Raw genomic sequence first — 24,498 nt, forward strand, 5'->3', positions numbered from 1 at the left:
CATCCATCCATCCATCCATCTATCTATCATCTATCTATCTATTTGCACACACACACACAGAGAATAGTACTGTATCTGTATGTAAAAGCCACACAACTGCATTATTAATTTGATTCAAAAGTATCTTGGTTCATGGGAGTACCTTGGCTCATTGGAGAACTGTTCTCCACCTCGTGCTAGAGTGTTCTGGGAGAAACCTAAACTTGAATTGGGAGAGGAGGTGACATCAACAGCTGCTGTCCCTGGACAGTTGTCACATGCCCAGCAAGCTGGCAGGGCCTACTGCTGAGACATTCCCTGGTCCCTCTCTGTTAAAAAAATCTGGTCTGGCACCCAATGCCCCTTCTCCATTGCCAGGGCAGCCACGAAATGATGCCAAGACTATACTTTTAATGATGTGCTTTTATGCTTTCCTCCATTAATGGACAAATTATTAACATTTATATGAAATTGACATTTATATAATAATAATAAATAATAAAATAATAAAAATTTTATTTATATACCGCCTTTCCGGAGATCAAGGCGGTTAACAGCATATTAAAACACAACAATATAACATCATCAACAACCATAAAAACCATCATAAAATTAACTCATATCATACATCTACATTACTACAATCTAAAAAATCTCAAGCTAGCGACAAATGCTGCTGAGAGGGGAGGGGGGAGTACTTCAAGGTTTAGGGGTAAGCCTGTTGGAACAGGTATGTCTTTAACCCCTTTTTGAATTGATCCAGCGAGGTGGCCGAGTGGAGCTCGCCGGGAAGGGAGTTCCAGAGCTTGGGGGCTGAGGTAGAAAAGGCCCTCTGAGTGGTGGTAGTATATCTAGCTCTGGAACCCTTAACAATTGCTTCCTGGCTGACCTGAGTGTGCGAGGCGGATTGTATGGAGAGAGGCGGTACTCCAAGTACCCTGGGCCCAAACCATTTAGGGCTTTATAGGTAATAACCAACACCTTGTATTGCGCCCGGAAGCGAATAGGCAGCCAATGAAGGTCTTTAAGGACCGGTGTTATGTGACTGGCCCTGGAAGTACCAGTGACCAATCTTGCCGCCATATTCTGCACCAATTGCAGCTTCCGGGTACAGTACAAGGGTTGCCCCATGTAGAGCACATTGCAGAAATCCAAACAAGAGGTTACCAGAGCATGTACTACCGTTTCAAGGTCCCCCCGGCCCAGGAAGGGTCGCAGCTGGCGTATCAACCGAAGCTGATAACAGGTGCTCCTGACTGTCGCATCCACCTGAGATGTAAGGTGGAGCGACGAGTCAAGGAGCACCCCCAGACTGCAAACAGAATCCTTCACAGGAAGCGTGATCCCGTTCAGGACAGGTGGAAACACCACCATCCCCGAGCCCGGAGAACCTATCACGAGCGCTTCCGTTTTCTCTGGATTCAAACTGAGTCTGTTTTCCCTCATCCAGCCCATTACCGACTCCAGACAGGCAATGAGAGGAGAGATGCCATCCTTGGTCACTGAATCAATCGGAGACATAGAGAAGACTATTTGGGTGTCATCAGCGTACTGATAACCCCGCGCCCCGTGCCTCCGCATGATCTCTCCCAGCGGTTTCATGTAAATGTTGAAAACCATGGGGGACAGAATGGCTCCTTGAGGGACACCAGATGTAAGGGCCCTCTTGTCGGAGCACACGTCCCCCAGCTGCACCATTTGGAACCTACCTGAGAGGTAGGAACGGAACCACTGGAGTGCAGTGCCCCCGATTCCCTACTCCCCCAGGCGCTCCAGAAGGATGCCATGGTCAATGGTATCGAAAGCCGCTGAGATGTCCAAAAGCACTAACAGGGACACGCTACCCCTGTCCATGCCTAGACGAAGATCATCGACCAAGGAGACCATGGCGGTCTCAACCCCATAGCCTGCCCGAAAGCCAGTTTGAAATGGGTCTATATGAAATGGTCTTAATTTTATGGACAGTTTAATTACTCTTTAACAATAACTTTTTATGTGTGTTTACTTATGCTTTTGTAAATGCTTTTTATTGTATTTGTTTTACTTTTTTGAAGCTGCCTTATATCTCATTATTTGAAGGAAGGGGAAGGTTTAAAAAATGTGAACACAGGAATTACTCTTCCCACCAGTTACTCTTATCATTGTGGTGGGAATCTGAAGCAGAAGATGGTGGGTGTATTAGTTGTACAGTGTGCCCATGTCATACGTGACTTTCAGCATATGCTGAGAGCTACGCTGGAAAAAGCCTCGGCACACCCTGGAAGGGGTAATAGAGTGCATTCCCATGGTGTGCACACTGCACCATGCTGCAGGCACAAGCGGAATACCCCTTATGTGGCGGGCGGTGGGGCGGAACGGATCCCCTGCGTAAAGGAAGGGCCCACTGTATAATCAGTTCAATCAAAATGGAGAAGATCCTAGGTGCCATGCTCTTGGGTTGCCATAATTCTCTACTCAAATATGGGACAAAATGTAGGACAAAATATATGACAATTGTAGGATAAAATTTACCCCAAAATGTAGGCCATTTAAGAAAAATTGAGGACCTTAAATGTCCTACATTTTGGGCTAAATTTTATCCTACAATTGTCGTATATTTTGGTCTAAATTTTGTCCTACATTTTGTCCCGGTTTTTAGTAGAGAATTATGGCAACCCTATCAGAGTGGTTGGTGACTAGAGCCTAGCAACTGGAAATATTTTCGCATTTCTCTGTAAATTATAATATATGGAGTTCTGTTAAAAACACTTGAATCTGATATCTAGAAATTGTGAAGCACTACTTGGGGAAGGAACTTGCAAAGCCACCTCTGAACATTGCTTGCCTAAGAAAATCCTATGAAATTAACAGGGTCACCATAAGTTGACAGATGACTTGAAGGTGCATGCACACATACATGGACACACTTGAGCACAGTGACTAAAAAAAGCACTGGCATGTGAACTAGATCACTGATTCAAGTGCCACCCTACCCATGAACTCCAAGAGGCCACTGTTCCCTTAAACTTGGCACCAACGTAATCCCATGTGCAATGTGGAAATAAGTACACACCTGCCATACAAAGTTAATTCAGAAGGGATGCTAAACCACAGTTTAAATTCACAGGACAGGGACCTCTTGAGATTCATGTACAAGAATACGTCCCTGTTCATGCTTGAACACAGCAGCAAGAAGAAGAGTAGATGCATAAACTTCCTTGGGCCCTCTCATATCACACACTTACAGTGCTATAACACCACTTTAACTGTTGTGGTTACGTTCTATATAATCCTAGGATTTGCAGTTTAGGGAGGGGTATTTAGAATTCTAAAAGGCCTAAAATATCCTGAGGGCACCAGATTGCATCTGTTCTTGGAAGTTAAGCATCCCATTTTATTAAATTTGCTTTTATTTAGTCTGTATTTGTTTTAACCCCCTATATGAGTTTTAGGTGTGATCTAGTTCTATCTCTGTGTGTATGTGGATATTTTGATATTTTTATCTTGTATTTTATATATTGTATTTTGTAACTGTATTTTGTATTCCATTGATATGGTCAGCTGACTAATCAATAAACTTGTTGTTGTTGGAAGTTAAGCTGGGTCAACTCTGGATAGTACTTGGACGGGGGATCCACCATGGAATACCAGCATTCCTTTCCTAAAGAAACTTGGTACGATTCATGGTGTCTCCAGACTTAAATAGACTATATGACGGGACATACGACACACATTTAGAATTCTCAGCCAAGGAGCTACATTGGTGCTTGTGGCCAAACTACAAACCCCAGGATAACATAGGATATTACAATGGCAGTTAATGTGGAATATAGTGCTATAATTGTGTCATGCAAAAGGGGCTCTGGTTCAAATTAATCTACATCCAATTGGGGCCAAAGTGTTTTTATTATGAAATCCAAAGTATTGAAACAAACTTTCTTAATACAGTACTGTAATTTGTCATCTTGGCTTGTTTCAGCAAACCATTCATTAACCAAGGTATAGGATTTTCTGAGACCTCCAGCTGTTAATAATAATAATAATAATAATAATAATAATAATAATAATAAAATTTATTTATGTTTCGCCTCTCCCGGTGGATCAAAGCAGGGTTACAGACTAAAAAAGAACAAAGTGTTTACATAAAAATTCAATTAAAAGCAGCTAAAAACAATAAAATATACAACATCATACAGTAACAATAGCATCAACAAACAAGGCAGGGATCATACACAGATAGGACAAGTCATTCATATCAGGGGGGTATTCATAGGTGGAGTATGCTTGGCTAAAAAGCTTGGTTTTAATCGCTTTTCTAAATGTTTCTAACAAGATCGCCAAGCGGATCTCCTCAGGGAGACTGTTCCAAAGTCTCGGAGCAGATGTTAAAAATGCTCTTTGCGAAGTAGCAACATACTTAGAGGTTGCTATCTCCAATAGATTCTTACCTGATGTTCTAAGAGTGTGGGGCGGATTATATAGGGAGATGCGGTCCCGTAAGTAACTCGGGCCGCAGCCATGTAGGGCTTTATAGGCAATAACCAACACCTTGTACTGTGCCCGGAAGCAGATAGGGAGACAGTGAAGATCTTTTAACATAGGTCAAACCTTGATGAACTGGTGACCAATCTGGCTGCCATATTTTGAACTAACTGAAGCTTCCGAACTTGGTACAAGGGTAGCCCCATGTAGAGTGCATTACAGAAATCTAGACGAGAGGTTACCAGAACGTGTACCATCGTTTCAAGGTCCCTTCGGTCTAGGTAGGGTCGCAGTTGGCGTATCAACCGAAGTTGATAGCAGGCACTTCTGGCCATCGCATCTACTTGAGATGTCACTTGCAGGGACGAGTCCAGAAGTACTCCTAAACTGTGAACTTCATCCTTCAGGGGAAGTGTGACTCCGTCCAGGACAGGTTGACAAATTTCCTTCCTCAGGCCCGAGGAACCTATCACAAGTACTTCCGTTTTCTCTGGATTCAGTCTGAGTTTGTTTTCCCTCATCCAGCCCATTACCGACTCCAGACAGGCATTCAGAGGAGAGATGCCATCCTTAGTCACTGAATCAGTCGGAGACATAGAGAAACATATTTGGGTGTCATCAGCATACTGATAACACCGTGCCCCATGTCTCCGGATGATCTCTCCCAGCGGTTTCATGTAAATGTTGAACAGCATGGGGGGCAGAATAGCTCCTTGAGGGACACCAGATGTCAGTTCCCTCTTAGAGGAGCAAGTGTCCCCCAACTGCGCCATCTGGAATCTGCCCGAGAGGTAGGATCGGAACCACTGGAGCACAGTGCCCCCGATGCCCAGCTCCCTCAGGCGCTCCAGAAGGATACTGTGGTCAATGGTATCGAAAGCCGCTGAGATGTCCAAGAGCACCAACAAGGTCACACTTCCCCTGTCGATGCCCAGACGGAGATCATCGACTAAGGCGACCATGGCAGTCTCAACTCCGTATCCTGCCCTGAAGCCGGTTTGAAATGGGTCTAGATAATCAGTTTCATCCAAGACAGCTTGGAGTTGGAAGGCAACCTCTCTCTCAATCACCTTGCCCAAGAATGGAAACAGGGAGACCGGTCTATAATTGTTTCTCACCAGGGGGTCCAGGGAGGGTTTTTTCAGCAGCGGTTGAACCACTGCTAATTTCAATTTAGATGGAAATTTTCCCTCCCGGAAGGATGCATTGATTATGAATCATAACAATGTAGTTACGGCATCTCCTCCCTGGGCGGTCAGCCACGAGGGGCAGGGATCGAGAGTGCACATTGTCTTCTTTACACATCCAAGGAGCTTGTACACTTCATCGGTATTAACAATGTTGTTGATTGGCCTACCGGCACACATAATTGCATTAGAAAAACTGCAGATCAGTTTTGCATTCCTTTTTAAATTATTAATAAGAGACAAATGAACAGAAGACTATACATGGACCTATTAAGGAAATGGATAGGCAATATGACAGAAGAAGGGGGAGGGACAAAACTAATACCTCAATCATTGTTTGATCTATTGATATGTTCAGCTGTCATTTCAAGTTGTGAAGTCGGGAGGCTGATTACATTGCTACCAAAGGTTCTACTGGAAGACCCATCTTTATTCCATCCAACTTTCTCTGAGATAATGTATCTGAAGTTACATTCTAGAGTGTAATATAAATGCTAAATATTACTGCATTTAATATTTTTAAATATACTTTTTCTGGCCAGGCCAGTTTGTATAAGTTGTTACTTCCAAGTATTTGGCTGAAAGAGGTAAACAAAAGAGTATTAGGAGATTATTACCTCTATCATGGTTTTTACATGTTATAAAATACACACACACACATATGCACATCTATGCTTATGCAAGGGTATGGGGACGGAAATTGGTTCTCTGGGCATGGGGAAGGAATACCAGGGCAAGAGTGCTGTCTTTCTGTATATAGATATATTTCCTCATTTGTTAGACTTGGTATTTTCTTATTTAAATGGTATAGTATGCTCATCTGTGGTTGATGCACAACTTACCATGCTTAATGATCTTAGCAGGAGCTGCTCCTTGTAATATTGCCAGAGCCATCTCCCATAATCTCACAAGGGAGTCATCCCTAGGTTTTGACCTGAAAGCTCAGGGCCAGAATAATCCTGATTTGGCAACCCTATTTCTTACAGACTTCAGGAGGACAGAAGTTTCTGAAAGTAGCATGCATGTGTATATATAGGTCACCTTAGCATGCAACTTGTAGGATATATTTGGTCATCCTGGACTGTGTTGTGTATATCTGTATGGGATTCTATCCACTGCATGGATGGATTGCTTGACAGTGCTGGATCATTATGTGCAATTAATAGCCATGCACTTTAGGTACACAGAATGCTTTTGCTGTCAATACTGTTTCCTAGCTTGCCAGATTCTGATCGGCTCCACCTCATCATCCCCCACTCACCCTCCATGCCATGGTCTTAAGACGAAAAGTAGGCAACTCCTAGGTGTAACCCCCTCATTAGAAGTGCCAGATCCCTTTGCTGGGGTCTGCTTTCTTTATAATCCCCCCCCCCTTAAGCTGACAATCTCCTATTTAGCTTGGCCCTGGTGAGGGAGGAGGAAACAGAAGGCTGGTGGAGATAAAAGTGCATCAGTGGAGGCAGCAGGAAAAGGCTTACGATGGTTGCATCCTGAATATGCTGTGAACTGGGTTTTAAAAACCTGTTCCCAGCAACAGGAGACCAGAAATCTTTGGCTCCCAGTTGTGAGGAGGGGGATAAGACATAATGAATAGGGAGTAGCTGAATATGTATTGGGTCTTCCTGTGAATATTAGCTCAAGTTTTGAACAGCAGTGGTATATTCTTTAAATCTCTCTCTCTCTCTCTCTTTTTCACACACACACTGGATGCAGTCTCATGGTTGAGGGAGGCAACGTCTGGACCATGTGAACAGCCTCACTCTGATGGGAAAAGCCATATAGAAGGAAATCTCAGAGTGAGGAGTGAGGCTTACTTGAAGACTTGTGTGTGTGTGTGTGTGTGTGTGTTACTTAAAAAAAAACCTATAGATAGTGGACTGTTTTGTTGCTGTCTTTAATTGCAGTCAAGAAAAAGTCAACTTATAGCAACCCTCTATGAATGAGACACCTCCAAGTCACCCTGTTATTAATACCTCTGCTCAGGTCCTGCAAATTCAGTGCCATGGTTTCCTTGGTTGAGTCAATCCACCTGTAACACAATCTTCCTCTTTTCCTACTGTCTTCCACCTTGTTGTTGTTAACTGCCATCAAGTCAATTTCAGTGTATGGTGACCCCATGAATGAGAGACCTCCATGTAACTCAATCAATGCCCCTACTCAGGTCTTGCAGACTAGGGGCTGTAGCTTCCTTGATTGGGTCTATAATTCAGAATGCAGTCTTCCTCTTTTCCTACTGCCTTCTATCTTGCCAAGCATTATTATCTTTTGATTCATGACTTCTCATGATATGGCCTAAGTGCAACAGTCTCAATTTAGTCATTTTGGCTTCTGGGGGCAGTTTAGGCCTGATTTGCTCTAGGACCCATTTATTTGTCTTTTTAGTCTGTGGTATCTGTAGAGCTCTTCTTCAGCACTACATTTCAAATGAGTTGATTTCTTTCTTATCAGATTTCTTCACTGTCCAGCATTTGCAACCATACATATGTATATACCCTCCATCTCAACTGCCACTACCCTAGCAGTGGAGGGACAGAAGAATAAGGAGGAGGAGGCACAGTTCCACCATACCTATGCCCAGAAGCAGATGAAAGTACCCAGATTGTTGGGGGCAATTAGCTTACAGTTGTAAACCACTTCAGTATGAAGCGGTATATAAATGAAGCTGTTTGTTTTGTTTTGAAAGGCCTTCTTGCCATCCCAACTGCTGCTACCCTGGTCTGGGAGGGACAAAAGAACTGGCAGTATCTGCTGGATTTAATCACCACCACCAGTGCCATTTCCTTGTCCTTGTGTTTCATGTCCTATTTAGACTATATGCATGAAGGCTGGGAACTGTCAAATTAACAGGTATAAATACTCTCTATAAAAAGTAATAAATACATAGAGATAGTATATATGATGGCATAGACAATCCTAACCAGTATTCAGGGATATATCTTGACACTTCAGGATCTTGTCTTGTTCCTTCATAGCTACCTTTCCAAGTCCTGCTCCTTGTCTTCTGGTTTCCTAACTGTAGTCTCCATTCTATTAATGACTGAGCCAAAGTATGGAAAATCTTGAACTATTTCAATGTCTTCATCATCAACTACATATTTAGGGCCATATTTTGTGTCTTAAAAAGTCACTTCTGTCTCCCTGCCTCTCATCTTTCTTTTGTAATGCACTAAGACCCTGAGGCCTCAAACAGATGGTTCAAAATGGCCACGGTCGTGCCAATCCAGGGACAGGGCGTGCACATGATGCACACCCCTGGATCACTCAGAGGTTGTGCTGAGGCCGCACCGGGGCCACCAAATGTGGCCCAAAACCTGCCACAAAAGAAGCAGTTTCTTATCGCTCTTTTTTGCAGCCCATTCAGGACCGCAGCAGTGAGCACCTTGGGACTGTGGCATCTGGTTGCCACGATCTCGGGGCAATTGGAGCGGGAGCAGCTTCTGGTCACTCCTTTGGCCCTGTCAACTTCACCACTGAGTCTAGCTCCTCAGCAAATGCCTATCTGACATGGGATACCCTATGAGCAGTACTGCTGCTGCCAGCATAGTCTCTTGCATCACACGATCATGCAATCTCACCACCACTTAAAGGAAGTGTTGTTGGCTACCTTACCAAGCATTATTATCCTTTCTTATGAATCATGTTATCTCATGGATCTGCTTTAGCCTAGGTTTTGTGTAATCCCAAAACTATACAAGGCCTTCTGTTAGGGTGCCTTCAAGTTGTCTGTTCTCTTATGGTGACCTCTGCAAGTTTCATAGGGTTTTCTTAGGCAAGGAATACTCAGGTGTGGTTTTGCTAGCTCCTTCTTCTAAAATATAGCATATAGCACCTAGAATCCATTGGCAGTCTCCAAGTTCTAACCAGGGCTGACCCCTCTTAGCTTCCAAGATTATATGAGATCAGGGCATTTAGGCCCTCTGTTATGCCTTATACAAATTTGCTCAGGAATGATATAGAAAGATGCAGCTACAACCCATTATTATTTGTGTTCCTCTTCTCTCCTCATGAGGACAGACACATTTGTAATCCTCCAACAAAGCAGGTAGACCTGTTTTATAGAGGTTGCTCTGCCCTTTAAATTCCCACAGTGGTCTATTTTAGATCCCAAGAGAGGCCACACTCTGGGGGAGACACATGAGCATCGCTGTAAAGATGCCTGTATCTCATGAATCAGCATGGGTGAATAGCTTTGTAGGGTGTCTGTTCACTTGCTTCTCACCAAATGTATTCAGAGGACTGAAATCCTTCTGTTCTTGCAGTTCTTGTGTAGGAATGTGTGGTTGTAGTCCAAGAATCTTCATTATTGCCATAAGTCAGTGCTTTGGAATTCCCATTGTGGTCAGCACTGCTGAGAGTTTACTCCCTGTGGTGAGATTTCCCCTTGTTAAAACCCAGACCTTGGTAGGGGACTTACCTTAGTCAGGTTGTGACTCACAGCAAAAGGCTACCTGGTTAATGTTTCAGTCTGATTTGAGATCAGTAAGCAGAGCATTGAAGTTACTTTTTTTTTACAGCACTGTCTGCACAGTTATTGGCTGAGGAATTCTGGGAGTTAGTCCAAAAAAGTAATTTTTCTAGTGCTGTACCAGAGACAACCAGTGTGCTGTAGCGAATTGAGAGTTGTACTGCAACTCTGGAGACCAGTATTCAAATACCCACTCAACCATGAAAACCCACAGGATTACCTTAGGGAAAGTTATACTTTCTCAGCCTCAGAGAAAGGCAAGAACAAATCCCTGCTGAACAAATTCTGCCCAGAAACCCCCATGATAGTTTCATTTTAGGGTCACCCTAAGTTGGAAACAACTTGAAGGCACGCAACAACACCTTCTGGATTCAAGTAGATCAGCACTTCCAGAGTATGCTGAATGATCTGTTCTTGTTTCTGCCTTGGGATATGGTGACCAGGGCTGTCTTAGATCTATTTGTGTTTAACAATCAGCTAAAAATGTGATGCATTTAAATTGTCTTTGCATCCAAGAGGTCTCTTTTGGGATCTTTCCTTGTGAGTCTTTTTTAATGTTTTGGTGGTATGTGGCAGTGGTAGTATTGTGAGATCCATGCAGAACATTGCATCCTACACCTGGTGAGTGATGACTGCAAGGAACACATCATAGAGGGTTATGAGGCTAGCGCTTCAGTGCAGGTTTTTCTAGTTCTCCTTATCATGTTGGCACATGTGTGGTGGTTGCTTGCATCAATTTTTTAAAATTTGATTCCCTTCTGTTCTGTACTTTTAGAAGCTGACCGGCTTCCTTATTCTATCCTTTGAGAGTTCCTAAGTGTACAATTTAACTTCAGTATGTAGAACATTAACAATGCAGCCCTAAGTTGACAATAACACTTTCAGTGAATACAAGGTGGTCCACCTGCTTTAGCTCTTAGTCTTTAAGTGTTCCACCACAGATCCAAACAGAGCCTCTGTATGTGTGATGCGTAGACTATCTTTCATGAACCTGGAATCCTCCAGATCTCAGACAGCCTGAAGAAAATAGGGATCTGAAGGGCCCGAGGTTGGCAAAAGCTAGTAGAGATGTAGGCCCTCTGGCAATGAACAAAGACGTATAGGCTCCCACTTCTATGTTGTTCCTTTATCTGTGCAGTTTGTACATGCATATACTCTTTTGTGGTTTGTGTATAAATGAAAGGTCAGAAGAAGTGTCCCACCCCACCTCCATTCATTCATGTGAAGGTGAAAACAGAGTTTGGATATTTATTTGAGGTGCTGTGCTGCTGTAACTTAAATGATCATAGTGAGGTTAGAATTGCATTTCCTGAGTCCTGTGGCTTATTTGGACTGTGTGGCACTTAAGACTCAATTATCTATGGCTTTGGAATGAAGGAGCAGATTACATATCTTCCAATTGTTCTGAATTGGCAGGGACAATCTTGATCAAGCTTCTGTCATCCCATCTTTTCAACTGCTTTTACAATGTTCTAGTTTCTCTGTCCTCTTCCCACTTTTCCTCTTTGCTCTGAGCTTACTTCAGTTGCTACAAACTGAGTACAATGTGCAAAAGTGCTTTGCATTCATTTAATTTGGCAATGGGGAAAGGAAAGACAATAGCTAAACTGCTGCATCCTCTCCTATCTTGCTTGCACTTCCACATTAATAACTTTGGTTATCTTGACCACATTCTGATGTTACTTGGCTACATGTGCCCAAGTTTGCATCTTTGAAATGGGAAGGGTATGAAATGGCCAAATATGGGTAGGGAAATGGGCCAGTGCAGCTCCATGACTTCCCTTTCGAAGTAAGGGGTAGTTTGGGTTGTACACTACAAACATGCTTCCCCAAGATACTGGCTTTCATACTACCCTCAAGTGTAATGTGAGAAATCATGTCACAATGGCTTGGAGAATTTTATTTATTTATTTTTTACTAAAACTCACAGAATCTACTTGACATTATGAGAAATAAAATTTCCTGGATCTGATTGGATGGCAACTGCTACCTTGGTGTATCTCTGAGTGCTCAGATTCTTTCTGTTCCATATTATGATCCCCTGCCCCTTAGAACAAACACATATACAGTATTGACCATGTAGATGTCAATATACATTGTATTTATATATTGTATATATAAAGTATACCGCTTTGACCATGTTTCACCTCTTTTATCCTCCCTTCATTGGCTCCCCTTCCCCTTCCGCATCCGGTACAAGCTTTTATTATTGACTTTCAAAGCCCTCCATGGATTGGCCCCTCCTTACTTATCTGACCTTCTTTCTCCTTACATTCCTACTCCCACGCTCCGCTCTTGTAGTCAAGGTCTCCTGTCACAGTGTAGGACTTCCACTGCCCCCTCCTGAATTCGTCCCTTCTCGCTTGATGCCCCTTACTTCTGTGGAACTTCTTCCCCACCTTGCAACCTATCACTTCTCTACCCAGTTTCAAACTGAGTTAAAACTATATTGTTAGAGAAGCGTTCCCAGAGGTGAGCCCTCTCTGACCCAGGAAGCCTCCTTCTAACCACCATCAAGAAGCCAAGCCCTTCCTCCAGTCCATCTGCCTTGGTCCAGGGCCTCGAGGTGGGAACGCGGGACCTGATCCCATTCCCCAACCACCCAATCCTTCTCCTTTGGTGTCGTGTCTCTTAAGATTGAAGCCTGAGGGGCAGGGACCGTCAACTAAAAGAATTGTATGTACAGTGCATGTGTAAATTTACAGCGCTTTAAATAAAGGTTAATAAGAATAATAATAATAAGAATAAATACCGTTGTGTTGCAGTTAGGAGTGATGGAAATCAATGCATCCTTGGTATCAAAGAGCTCTGTTATAAAAATGGTGAAACTGGCTCCAAGTGTTAGGCTGGGCACTTAAAGCAGAAATATCCTCCGAAAAGTCATGAAAAGGGACTCAGAGCAGAGCTACTCAAAGTGGGGGTCTGTGGACGGGTGGTTGTCTGGAGTCATCATCTAATAGTCTCTGGCAAGTTGGCAGGAATCTGCACAATAAGATAAATATGCACAGATTGATACTGGGTCCATCACAACATTGGGGGGGGGGGAAAGTCCACACCACGTCTGACAGCTTGCAAAGCACTGGCTTTAAATAATTAGACATGAACTGAATCCATAGGAGAAAAACTTATTGCACTATATAACATTTTTATTAATATTAAAAAAATGAATTTACAAAACAAGAATATACTAGTTGTGATAATTGTACAAGTACAATAACCCCGTGTTAGACATGTCCACATAATATGAGTGCCATAAAGTTCAATTTGTCCACTCCCTCACTCCCTTATTCTTCGGAGTCCTTTTTCAATTAGTTTTCTTCAAACAAAGTCTATACTGTCTCCAAATTGCCCACAATTCAATATGTACAAATACTCCCTGATTATTTATTCCCATCTTTTTACAATGATTCCACTACTGGAGACCCATTACTCCTCCCTATCTTCAATAAACGTTATGATTTAAGTAACCAGTTAGTTTAACATTTTTCCTATGTCATTAACGTTGAATATCCACTCATCTATCTGTCTGTACTTCCTGATTTTCAAATTCGTGTGCTAAAATCAGCCTGGCCCATTGTAACAAAACACATACTCCTGTTTTTCTGTCATTCAATTACTGGAAAAAAAAGGGGCGGCCCGCCTTTCGCGCACGTTTAGTAGATCTAGTGGGCTAATCTCGGTTAAAGAAAGTGTAGCTGGACAAGCTTTGTTCAAATAAAAAACTCTGAAAGAAAGAGATGACTATCTTGTTGTTAATTCAGATATTCAAGAATGGATGAAGTAAAGGGCCACTAATTAATGAAGTTATAGTGGAGCAATATAGTATATGTAACCACCCTTGAAAGGATGGGATAACTGAGAACTGAGGCCCATGGCAGAGAGGTCCATATCATACCTGGAAAAAGCCGTTTCTTCCTGAATACATGTCTTTTAAGATCATAGTCCAAAGAGGTAACTTGGATACATCAGTGAATGGGTACCACCTGCAAAAATAAAACATGGGGAGTAAACTAGGAGGATAAAGAAGCTGACTTAGAGGTACTGTAGAAAGGTGATTATAAACAATGACAGGAAAGAAACCAGCTTGGGAGCATGAAATCCTCCCGTCAGTCAATTCCCCTGGGGCAGCAGAGAATTAAGTTAAAAAGGCTGAGCTGGGATTCAAGAAATTAATTGTGGCTCTCTTCTCCATGTATAGTGGGCCAGAAAAGAACTTGGGAAAAGAGAGAGGAAAGGAGGAAAGGGGAGAAGGAAGAAAGAAAAGAGAGCAAGGGAAAAAGAAAAGCAAGGAAGGAAAAGGCGCCCTCACCTGCCCACCACAGAACATTTAACAAAATGTGTCATTTATTTTGGTGATGATTGTGCTCCTAAGCCTGTGATTTTCCCATGGAGTGCAAAAGTGCAAGCGACCTTGCACATGCTTATCTGTGACCTCTGTTTTTCATAGCCATCATGAAGACTTTTGGTCCATGTTGAGATTGAAAAAATAATATTGGGAAGAGCCTTTTAAAGAAGACATACTAATTGAAGGAATGCAAGTTGTTTAAAGTGTGAGTAGGCGTGGGGCAGGAAAATGTGGTCAGGGCATGTGAACTGGCAGGTTACAGAATTAATTGTTGGGAGATCCCATCCTGATTCCTCCTTCAAGTGGATAAAATAGATTTGGCTTTGAGTCCGCAGAGCATGTAAAAGTAATCCTCCAGGAGAACTGGTTTGTGTAAAGCAAGGGATAGGGCAACTGGTGGCCCTTAGAGCGTGGAAACATACTGTTTCAATTACAACTCCCAAAATCCTCAGCAAACATGGGCCAGCATGGGAGTGTTGATCCAAAAACCTAACTTGTCCAAGCTCTTCTCCAATTCATAGACTGCAACCACTTTAGCATAGTAGTAAAACATCACAAGATGTAAGACTGGTGGAAGCTTAAAGTCCCAGCAATACCAGAAGTTTTTTGTGGGTTTTCGGCTATTGGCCCAGTTCTAGCAGAGTCTCTTCTGACGTGTTCGCCAGCAGCTGTGCTGGCATCGGTTCTCAATTCTCTGAAGATGCCAGCGCACAGTGCTGGCGAAATGGCAGAAAGAGAACCTGGTCTGGAAACTCGAGAACTGGATTTCTGCAATGCACTCAAAAAAACAATGGGGGGGGCAACCCTTATTACCAAACCCGGGAAGCTTACAGATGGTACAGAATATGGCAGCCAGGCTGGATCACTGGCACTTCAGGGCCAGCCATACTTACACCGTCCTAAAAAGACCTGCATTGGCTGCCTATTCGCTTCCGGGCACAATATAAGGTGTTGGTGATGACCTATAAAGCCCTAATGGCTTGGGCCCAGTGATACCTGAAGGACCGCTCTCCCCGTACATTCCGCCCGCACCCTCAAACTTCTGGGAGCAATACTTAGGGCTCAGGGGCTGGCTACCTACTATACGAGGAAGACATATTCCATCGCCGCCCCGCCCTTGGAACACGCTGCCCACCAGAGCTCCGTCGGCCCACCTCCCTGGCTCAATTCAGAGGGACTAAAAAACTTCCTATTTCAGCTGCATTCCCCGACTGAAGTCCGAACAGGTCTCCCTTCCTCTTTGTCGGCAGAAGATTGGCTAACGGGGTTTTATTTGTTTTATTTATATTTGTGCATAATTTTGATGTATGTGATTATTTGTATTGTATATTGTATATTTTCTTGCTGTTAACCGCCCTGTCTTGGAGGCGTATAAAAAAAAAATTTATTATTTATTATTAAGAAACTCTGCAAGAACATGCCACATAGCCCGAAAAACCCCAAAAAACTATGGATGCGCATGAAAGCCCTTCGACTTTACAATACCCAGAAGGCCCAGGTTGCTAGATCCTGGTATACAACTTCCAAAAGCAATGCTGTTGGAGCTTTTAATCAAGTCTGATTAGACATTGTATCTCCATCTAGTTGGAGGTGGCATTTCTGGGGGCAACCAGCTACAAGTCCTGATATGTGTTTATTTTGTGATAAAATAGACTTAACTGCATCCTTTAATGAGAATTACACATTAGAAGTCCATATTTTTGAGGAAAAATGCCTATTAAGCACTTGCTTTAGAAATAATGCAAATAACACAGATAGTTTTGAAATGGGACAGTATGGACACATTGGATATACAAAGGGAAAACTGAATATTCTCGAATAGGCCAGGCTGTTCTCCCCATTTCAGATATCAGTGTTATTAGATCTTTTCCTAAAGACAGTGCCAGTGTTGTTTAAAGTCCGGAGTGAAGTTATGGTAGTTGTGCCTCCTGTTCTTTCATCCATTTCTTCAACTAACTTCTCTTTGGCTGGTATATGACCAATTCAGATATGGCTAAGTGAGCAGAAGAAGAGGCACACGAGAGAACTAACTGGGGTGATGGCGTCGGAGGTTTGTCCAAGCATTTAAACAGGAGTAGGAAACATGGCCCTCCATATATTGTTGGTCTATAATTCCCATCCGTCCTAGCCAACATAGCCACCAGTGGGTTGTGTGATGAGAGTTACAGCCCAGCAACATCTGGAGAGTCCCCACTTGCCGCCCATGTATAAGTGATAGACAGACAGGCAATTTATCTGGAAAACTGGATGTGGTCACTCCACACATCTTGGAAGCTTGTCACCTGTCCCCCTCAACTCTGTGCTTCTCTTTCTGCGCCCATAGTGTTGGATCACTCTGCCTGAGCTGAATGTACTGCTAAAGCTCTTGGGCCATGAATACTTGAGTCAACCACGATGGAGAAGAAAACAGCTGTCTCAACACTCTTACAGAAGCTGCAGCCCCCACAGTCAGGAAACCTTCTCTACTACTACTTGTCCTTCACATCCAGATGGGAAACGGCAACTAAGATGTTGTTGGGAATACAAGTCCAGAGCCAGACAGTAGGAATATTGGGAGTTGTCATCCAACAGTTACTGAGGGGGCAGATGAGACCCACCACTGCACATCATTTTCCTCCTCCTCTCCTCCTTCCTCCTCCTCCCTCCTCCTCCTCCTCCTCCTCTTTTTCTTCTCCTTCTTCTTGTATTTCTGTTTTGTCTTTTTCCTAAGGTTAGTAATGTGATGAACAAGGAAACACTCTGCATCCCATTCTTGTGGACAACTTACAGCTCTTAACATGCTAGTACAAGCATCTGTCTCTGCAGGACTCTTCTGCTTTAAGAATGACATGGGTGGGCCACTGAAGTTTCTTGGCTATTTGCCTCCACTGTGACAGGTACATGCAGTGCAACTAGCAGGGCCTGTTTCTTGCCCTGTTAAAAAACAACAGCTCTACCATTTAACCACTGGAGCCCTGGTGGCGCAGTGGTTTTAATGCTGTACTGCAGCCATTCACTCAAAACCACAAGGTTGCGAGTTCAAGACAGCAAAAGGGCTCAAGCTCGACTCAGGCTTGCATCCTTCCGAGGTCGCTAAAATGAGAAACCCAGACTGTTGGGGGCAAATTAGCTTACCTGCTAATTAACTTACTTGCTGTTCACCGCTATGATCTTTGGAATAGCGGTATATAAATAAAACAAATTATTATTATTATTATATTATTGGATCCAAAGACTTCAAAGAAGCAAAAGGTTTCTTAAGGCTACCCAGTCAGACACCCACCATAATGTAAAAGTGGCTAGAATAGTGTGGAAACATCAATGTTGGTGAAAATGCATTAATAGTACATGTCAAAGTAAAATAATTTGCCATTGTTGAATTATTAAAAGGCTTTAAAATAAATCTAACAGTTAATTCATTAAATTGTTTATTTTAAAAAACAAATCTTTTTTTTTTAGATGACCTTTTTGGCCCCTTCCAACTCTAGGAACCTTATCACACGGAGGCACTTAGTGGGCGAAATATGTAGAACTGTTTCAGAAGCATGAAGTGGGATCGTCCGTCGTACTTCTAAAATGTAATTAAGGCTTCCCGCTTCCTTCCATCTACGAAGCATCTGCGAGAAGCCAGGAGAAGACATTTTTTGAATAACAGGATCCCATTATTCAAAAAATGGCTTCTCTGCAAACACTTCATCGAAGGAAGGAAAACGGGAAGCCACAATTACATTTTAGAAGCATGACAGACGATGCCACCTTCATGCTTCTGAAACAGTTCTGCAATGTAAGTGCTCCATGTGATAATCCCCTAGGATGTATGGACATTATCACATGGAGGACGGGAATTATTGGTCCCATCTATGTTCTGTGCTTATCAAGGAAGGAGTTTCACACAAAATCACCCGATCAGGACATTGTCCTCCAGAAAGTGCAATTGAACGTGATCACAGAAAAGGCTTTCTCACTAAAATCGCGCTGATCCTGTGGATGTGCCTGAATGAAGTGGAATGTCCCCTCCTTTGCCTATATTTTGTATTATTGGAAGATCATGGTAATGCAATCCACTTGACTGGACAGGACATTTGTGGGATAAGCATGATATGGTGAGAAAGCCTTCAGGCAATCACGTTCAATGCATGTTTCTGGATGGGATAAAAATGCCTGTCCCCATGTGATAAATCCTATGATTCTGTGATTCAAAATTAATTAGATTAATAGAAGTGTTAACCATTACTAAAAAAACAACCCTGTTGCCATTTAATGATTAAATAGCAAGTGTAACAATGTTTGTTTCAAAACGCATTAACAAAAATACAGTGTGCCTGAACGATGCACGGATGCATTTTAACGCAGCTTCCAGCTTACGCGAAGCCGCGCGGGAGAATAACAATGTTGCCCGCACGCCACATGCACGCGCGCCCCTTTTTCCTATGGGGCTCAAGCATAGGCAGGATTTTCCCTTATGCAGGAGGATCTGGAACTGCTACAATCCCAGTCCAATTTGACTTCCATGCTTCAGGCTCCACCTCCAGTCTTGTGGTGTTCTTTTCTCCAGGGCTCACCATGTCTCTAGTGTGAACTGAGCATTATGTGCTCAGTGCTTGGACCTGTCAGTTTCATACGAACCTATCATTTTGCCTCCTTCCAGTAAGAAAGAAAAAGAAAGCTACTGTGCTTTCAAAAAGATAACAATTCTCTCTTTCCACTCTCTCGTCTTCCTCCTCTTTATCTTGCACTTTTGTCCTCTAGCAGGTCCTGCAGCCGCCCACTTCATGTCTACAGTGTCATGCCATCATTATTCGTAGGCATGGTGTGGTGGTTTTGAGTGTTGGACTAGAACTGGAGACTGGGGTTCCATTCCCAGCTTGGTCATGAAAACCACTGGGTGACCTTGAGCAAGTCACATACTCTCATCCTCAGGGAAAGGCAATAGCAATCTCTTCTGAACAAATCTTGCCAAGAAACCCAGATGGTTCACCATAAGTTGGAAATGACTTGAAGGCACACAACAACAAAGGGTACATGGCTGCTCCTTGGTGGAGGTAGGTGACTCCCTCTGGTGGAAGGTTCCACACCAGTGAGTCCCTGACTCAAAGGAACAAAGATATACAAGCATTAAACAATAGCTGTTGATTTGGAAATGGTACTTGATACAAGTAAGATTATATAATATAATAAGAACAACTCAAAAACTGGTTGGAGAGGTTGTCAAGAAATAGGGTCATATATGCATAGGTGGTGGCAATGTAAATTGTACAAACATTTGGGAAAAGTGATTTTAGAAATGGGAAAATATTTGAATATAAAAAATAGATAGAAAACCAAATATAGTTTTGTTATCATTATATAATGTTGAAGAATGGAAAAAAGAGAAAAGGAATTGGTAACAAACTACTACAGCAGCGAGATAATCATTGTAAGACTTTGGAAAACAAAAATAAAGTAGAACTGGAGGACTGTATAAGAAGTAGGAAATGAGCAATTAATGACAATTAATATGCAAATTGAAAGTAAGGAAAGGCTATGGAAAAGAAATGATTTTGATGGGTTATGAGAAAATTTATTGAAAAAAACATTAAGAAAAAGAAGATGGAAAATACCTCCATGAGATGAAATGAAATTTTGGATGGAATACAACATGGTAATGGCTCCAGGGAAGGGGAGCAACTGAGATGTAAGAATATATCTATCTGTCTCTAAGGAAAATGTTATGGATTGTATTATTTAAATATGAAATAAAAATAAAAAAACATTTTAAAAAAAAACCAATAGCTGCTAGAGCAAATTTTCTGGTCTTTGATTTATTGGAACCTTGTGGCTATGCATGCTCCTTCTCAATAGTTGTGATAGCTCCCTGCACATGGCAAGTGAAATGGCAAGCTTTGGACAGCTTTCTCCACATTGAGCTATCTAAGATGGCTGCTGCACCTTTCCTTTAAGGAAAATGCTAATTCTCCACCAGCATCCCTGGGAGATTAAGCAAGTCCAACTGTTAAATGCGATGGGTGTGTATGTTTTTGTCTCTGTTTGAGAGATAGTGAGCAAGTGCTGCAGCAATTGAATTCCCAGACATGGTAATGGTGATATTTGATCTGTTGTAGCTGGATAGGAAGTGCTCTGTGTTTCCTGTGGAAATGTGTTCCCAGTAGCTTTCCTGTTGGCTAATTTGCTGAGAGAGAGAATTTCCATGAAAATAGCAAATGGCATGTATTCCCTCATCTCCTGTAACACACAGAGTACTGTACTTTGCATGCTATTGAAACGAACCCAGGCATATCTATACTGCAGAATAAATGAAGTTTGACACTGCTATAATTGCTATGCTTAATTCTGTCGATTTCTAGAATTTGTAGTTTTTGTGAGATATTTAGCCCTTTCCTGTCTCAGAGAGCTCTGTGTGTGTTACAAACACATTACATATCCCCAGAAGTCCATAAGATGGAGCCATGACCATTAAAGTAATGTCAAAGTGCATCAGTTCTGCGTGTGGATAGCAGTCTGAGAGCCTTATCACATGGAGGTTTTTGTAGCTCTGATCCGAAGCCACTGCGGTTCCAACGATGTGGAATTCACATGATAACAATGATGTATTATCTCACGTGATTGCTTCTATGGGGGGGGGTCATTCCGGCGCATCCACAGTGAATCCGAAGTGCTCCTCAGTTTGGTGATTAGGTAACAAGCAAATTCAAAAATGTCCTAAGCTCACTTTGATTTTACTCCGAATTGGCGGTGTGGGAATAGAATTTGTTCCAATCCCCGTACGCCCCCAAACCTCCAAGGTCCCACATTTCCATGATGCTGTCTGAAATTTTGCCCCATTTGCTTCTGGTGCTCGGAAGGGTAGACTTAGATGTAGATGACAGGATGAAGGGAATGAAACAGGAGGCTGGGGGAGAGATGGAGCATCAGAGGGGTCCATAAGAACTGGGGGGGGGGGGGAGCAACAAACTCCAACTTCCACAATTCCATACCTTGAGCCAGGACCCCACAAACAAACTCTAATTCGCAGAATTCCATACCAGGATAGTTAAAGTGGAGTCAAACCAGATTATTTCTCCCCAGTGCAGATGCACCTAAGAGAAGGCAACTGTTTACAAAGGGAGGAGAGCATGGAGAATATATAATAATTATAATAAAACAACAAAAATGTTTTTAAAATAATAAGAATAATAATAATAATAATAAATAATAATAGTTTTTTGTGAGTTTTTTCGGGCTATGTGGCCATGTTCGAGAAGATTTTCTTCCTGACGAAAATCTTCTAGAACATGGCCACATAGCCCGAAAAAACCACAAAAAACTAGGATGCCAGCCATGAAAGCCTTCGACTTCACAATAATAATAATGTTATACTTTGCTGAGGCACCAGAGCTCTCTGGCAGAGAAGGCTCAATTCTCACGACCCACTACAGTTCCCCAGAATTTCATAGCACTGAGCCAGGACAGTTAAAGTAGAGTCAAACCCAGTGCAGATGCAACCTAAGAGAAGGCAACTGTTACAAAGGAAGGAGAGTGGATGGGAATCAGGAGGTGGTATTTTAGAGAGCATGGAGAATAAGGAAAACGGGATCAGTTCTGCACTCCCACTCCCAAAATGCTCGCCTTCAGATCCAAAGGATTTACTTCCAAGTAAACCTGCAGCTTCTACACTGATTATTTGGCAGTGAAAGAAATAAGAAATAAATTAATAAAACCTACTATAATAATAATAATAATAAATAGATGGGGGCTCTGACACAGAAGATAGATGTAGATGTGGCTGAAATAGATGAGGAGAATGACAGGAGGATAGATGTAGATGTAGCTGAAATAGATGAGGAGAATGACAGGAGGATAGATGTAGATGGACCTGAAATGGATGAGGAGAATGACAGGAGAATAGATGTAGATGTAGCTGAAATAGATGGGGGCTCTGACATGGAGGACCCGTTTGGATTTGGCTGCCAGAGATGGGAAAATAGCAGGGTGGAAGAAACGTGAAGCCATCATTCACTTGAGGCTAGCATTCATGTGAAACTGGAACCAGGAAGTGGCCCTCTTTTTCACCCTGGAAGTGCAAAGGTTCACGATGCATTCAGAGCCCCAATGCATTCAGAGCCCCACTGAGCATGTGCAAGGGTCCCAATTCGAATTGTTGAATCCTCATGGTATGTACCGGTGTGATAATTTAATGTGCACTCACTCCGCTTTGACTCAAGAATCACCACAATTACATTCTTCATGTGTAATAATTCATCACATGAATTGCCTTGGATTTGAATTGACACTGCTTCTCCTTCAATTCGAATTGGCTCTGGATTTGAGTTCCAGTCTCACGTGTGATAAGGGCCTGAGTCTGCCAGATGACTCAGTGCAAGGGTCATCTCTGAAAAAAGGTGATGAGTTCTTATCCTTGCTTTCTACCTTTTGGGTTACAGATGATTCTTTCCTCTTTCTCTACTGGATCTCCACAGATAAAGTGGGGCATGATTCTCCTCTTTGAAAAAAAATCAGTATGTAGCTACTACTGATTTAAGGCGCGTTACAGACCGCCCGTTTGGGGCGGCCTGTAACCGACCCATTCCCCGCCGGATCGGGGCCTCAGCTGCCAGAACGGCAGCCTCTGAGGCCCCGATCCACCGCTTTCCAGGCCACGGGGAAGCGGCAAAAGGCCACTCCTCCGCGGCCTGGAAAGAGGTGTCCTTGGGGCTTCAAGCCCCAAAGACACCCCAACGGCGGCGGGGACTCTCAGAAAGGGGCTGCTCGGCCCCTTTCTGATTTGTGTCGCTGGTGCAGCCTTTACACAGCTGCGCTAGTGACGCAAACCAGGAAGGAGCTCCGTTTCGGAGCTCCTTCCTGCTCCGCCGAAAGGGCGCACTAAGCGCCTCGCGCGGTGCGACAACGTCACGTCCGCGCCACCCCGTTTGGAGGTGGCGCATTCGTGACATCGTCATGGCTGCCCCCATGTGGAAGTCCATTTTGTACGGACTCAGTCCGTACTAGGGTTAGGGGCGTCCGGAAGCGACACCCCTTTTTAACTCTAGTACGTACTGAGTCCATAGTTTAAGGCCCGTCTGTAACGGGCCCAAGTTAGCCAAGTTGCACTACTTCTGGGAGAAGTAGCTTGCGGGGGAAGGAGTGTCACTGACTTTCGGGGATATGAGGGAACACATACATTTCCTGAAAACTCTTCTGCTCTTCACCCAACCTATGAGGCATAGCTGCAGGGTCCACTTCAGCTGTTATGGTGACATCTCATAGAGCCCTGGTATATGAGGCGGGGAAACCCCAGGCTTCCATAGGATGGAGCCATGGTAGTTCAAGGAATTGTAATGCTATAAATGTCCAGTGTGAAATGGGCCACGTTTCTGCCATTAGTTTGGTGTGGAACCCCCACTCCCATCTTCTGCTTCCTGTGAGCCAGTCCCACAGCTTACCAGGAATGCTCTACTAAGGGTTAAAAGTTTTTATTTCTGTAACATCTGAATTGAGAGCCAGCATGGTATAGTGGTTTGAGTGTTGGACTAGAACTCTAGAGGCCAGGGTTCCATTCCCAGTTTCTCCATGAAACCCACTGAGTGACCTTGGGCAAGTCACATGCTTTTAGCCTCAGATGAAGGCAATGACAAACCTCTTTTCAATTCTTGCTAAGTAAAACCCATGGTAGGGTCTTAGGGTTGTCATAATTCAGAAACTGCTTGATGACCTACAGTAACAGCAGCATATGTATTGACTGTAAGTCTAGAGCTTCATTTTTTCAAATTAGGTTCTTTGGAAGCTGATCAGGCTTCATCCATAAAAAAAAAGAAGTGATAACCAGGACCACTCCTACTTTTAGGCCAAGTAAGCAGATAGGGAGGCTTAGGTTTGAGAGGCAACAATAAAGTGAAATGACCTTACATCAGCACTAGCATCCTCCAACACATTGTTAGCAGAGGAATAACATAGGAAGCAGGGCAGACTGGGAATATTTTGACTCTACAACTGCCCCATCCCCCCTTTACCTTGGTCTCCCTTCCTGCTGGACTACCACTGCCATGGGTCACTTGTTTCTGAAGTCAGAATGAGGTACCCAGTGACGGTCAGATTCTGGGCACCTC

The 24,498-nt window shown here is 43.1% G+C and overlaps 1 protein-coding gene across 2 annotated transcripts in view; it reads left to right on the forward strand.

Moving 5' to 3' along the window:
* Positions 1 to 24,498, forward strand: part of AFAP1L1 (actin filament associated protein 1 like 1) — a 902,653-nt gene that overhangs the window by 842,931 nt on the left and 35,224 nt on the right. The window lies entirely within an intron of this gene.

Source organism: Sceloporus undulatus, chromosome 2, assembly GCF_019175285.1.
Source record: "Sceloporus undulatus isolate JIND9_A2432 ecotype Alabama chromosome 2, SceUnd_v1.1, whole genome shotgun sequence".
NCBI lineage: Eukaryota > Metazoa > Chordata > Lepidosauria > Squamata > Phrynosomatidae > Sceloporus > Sceloporus undulatus.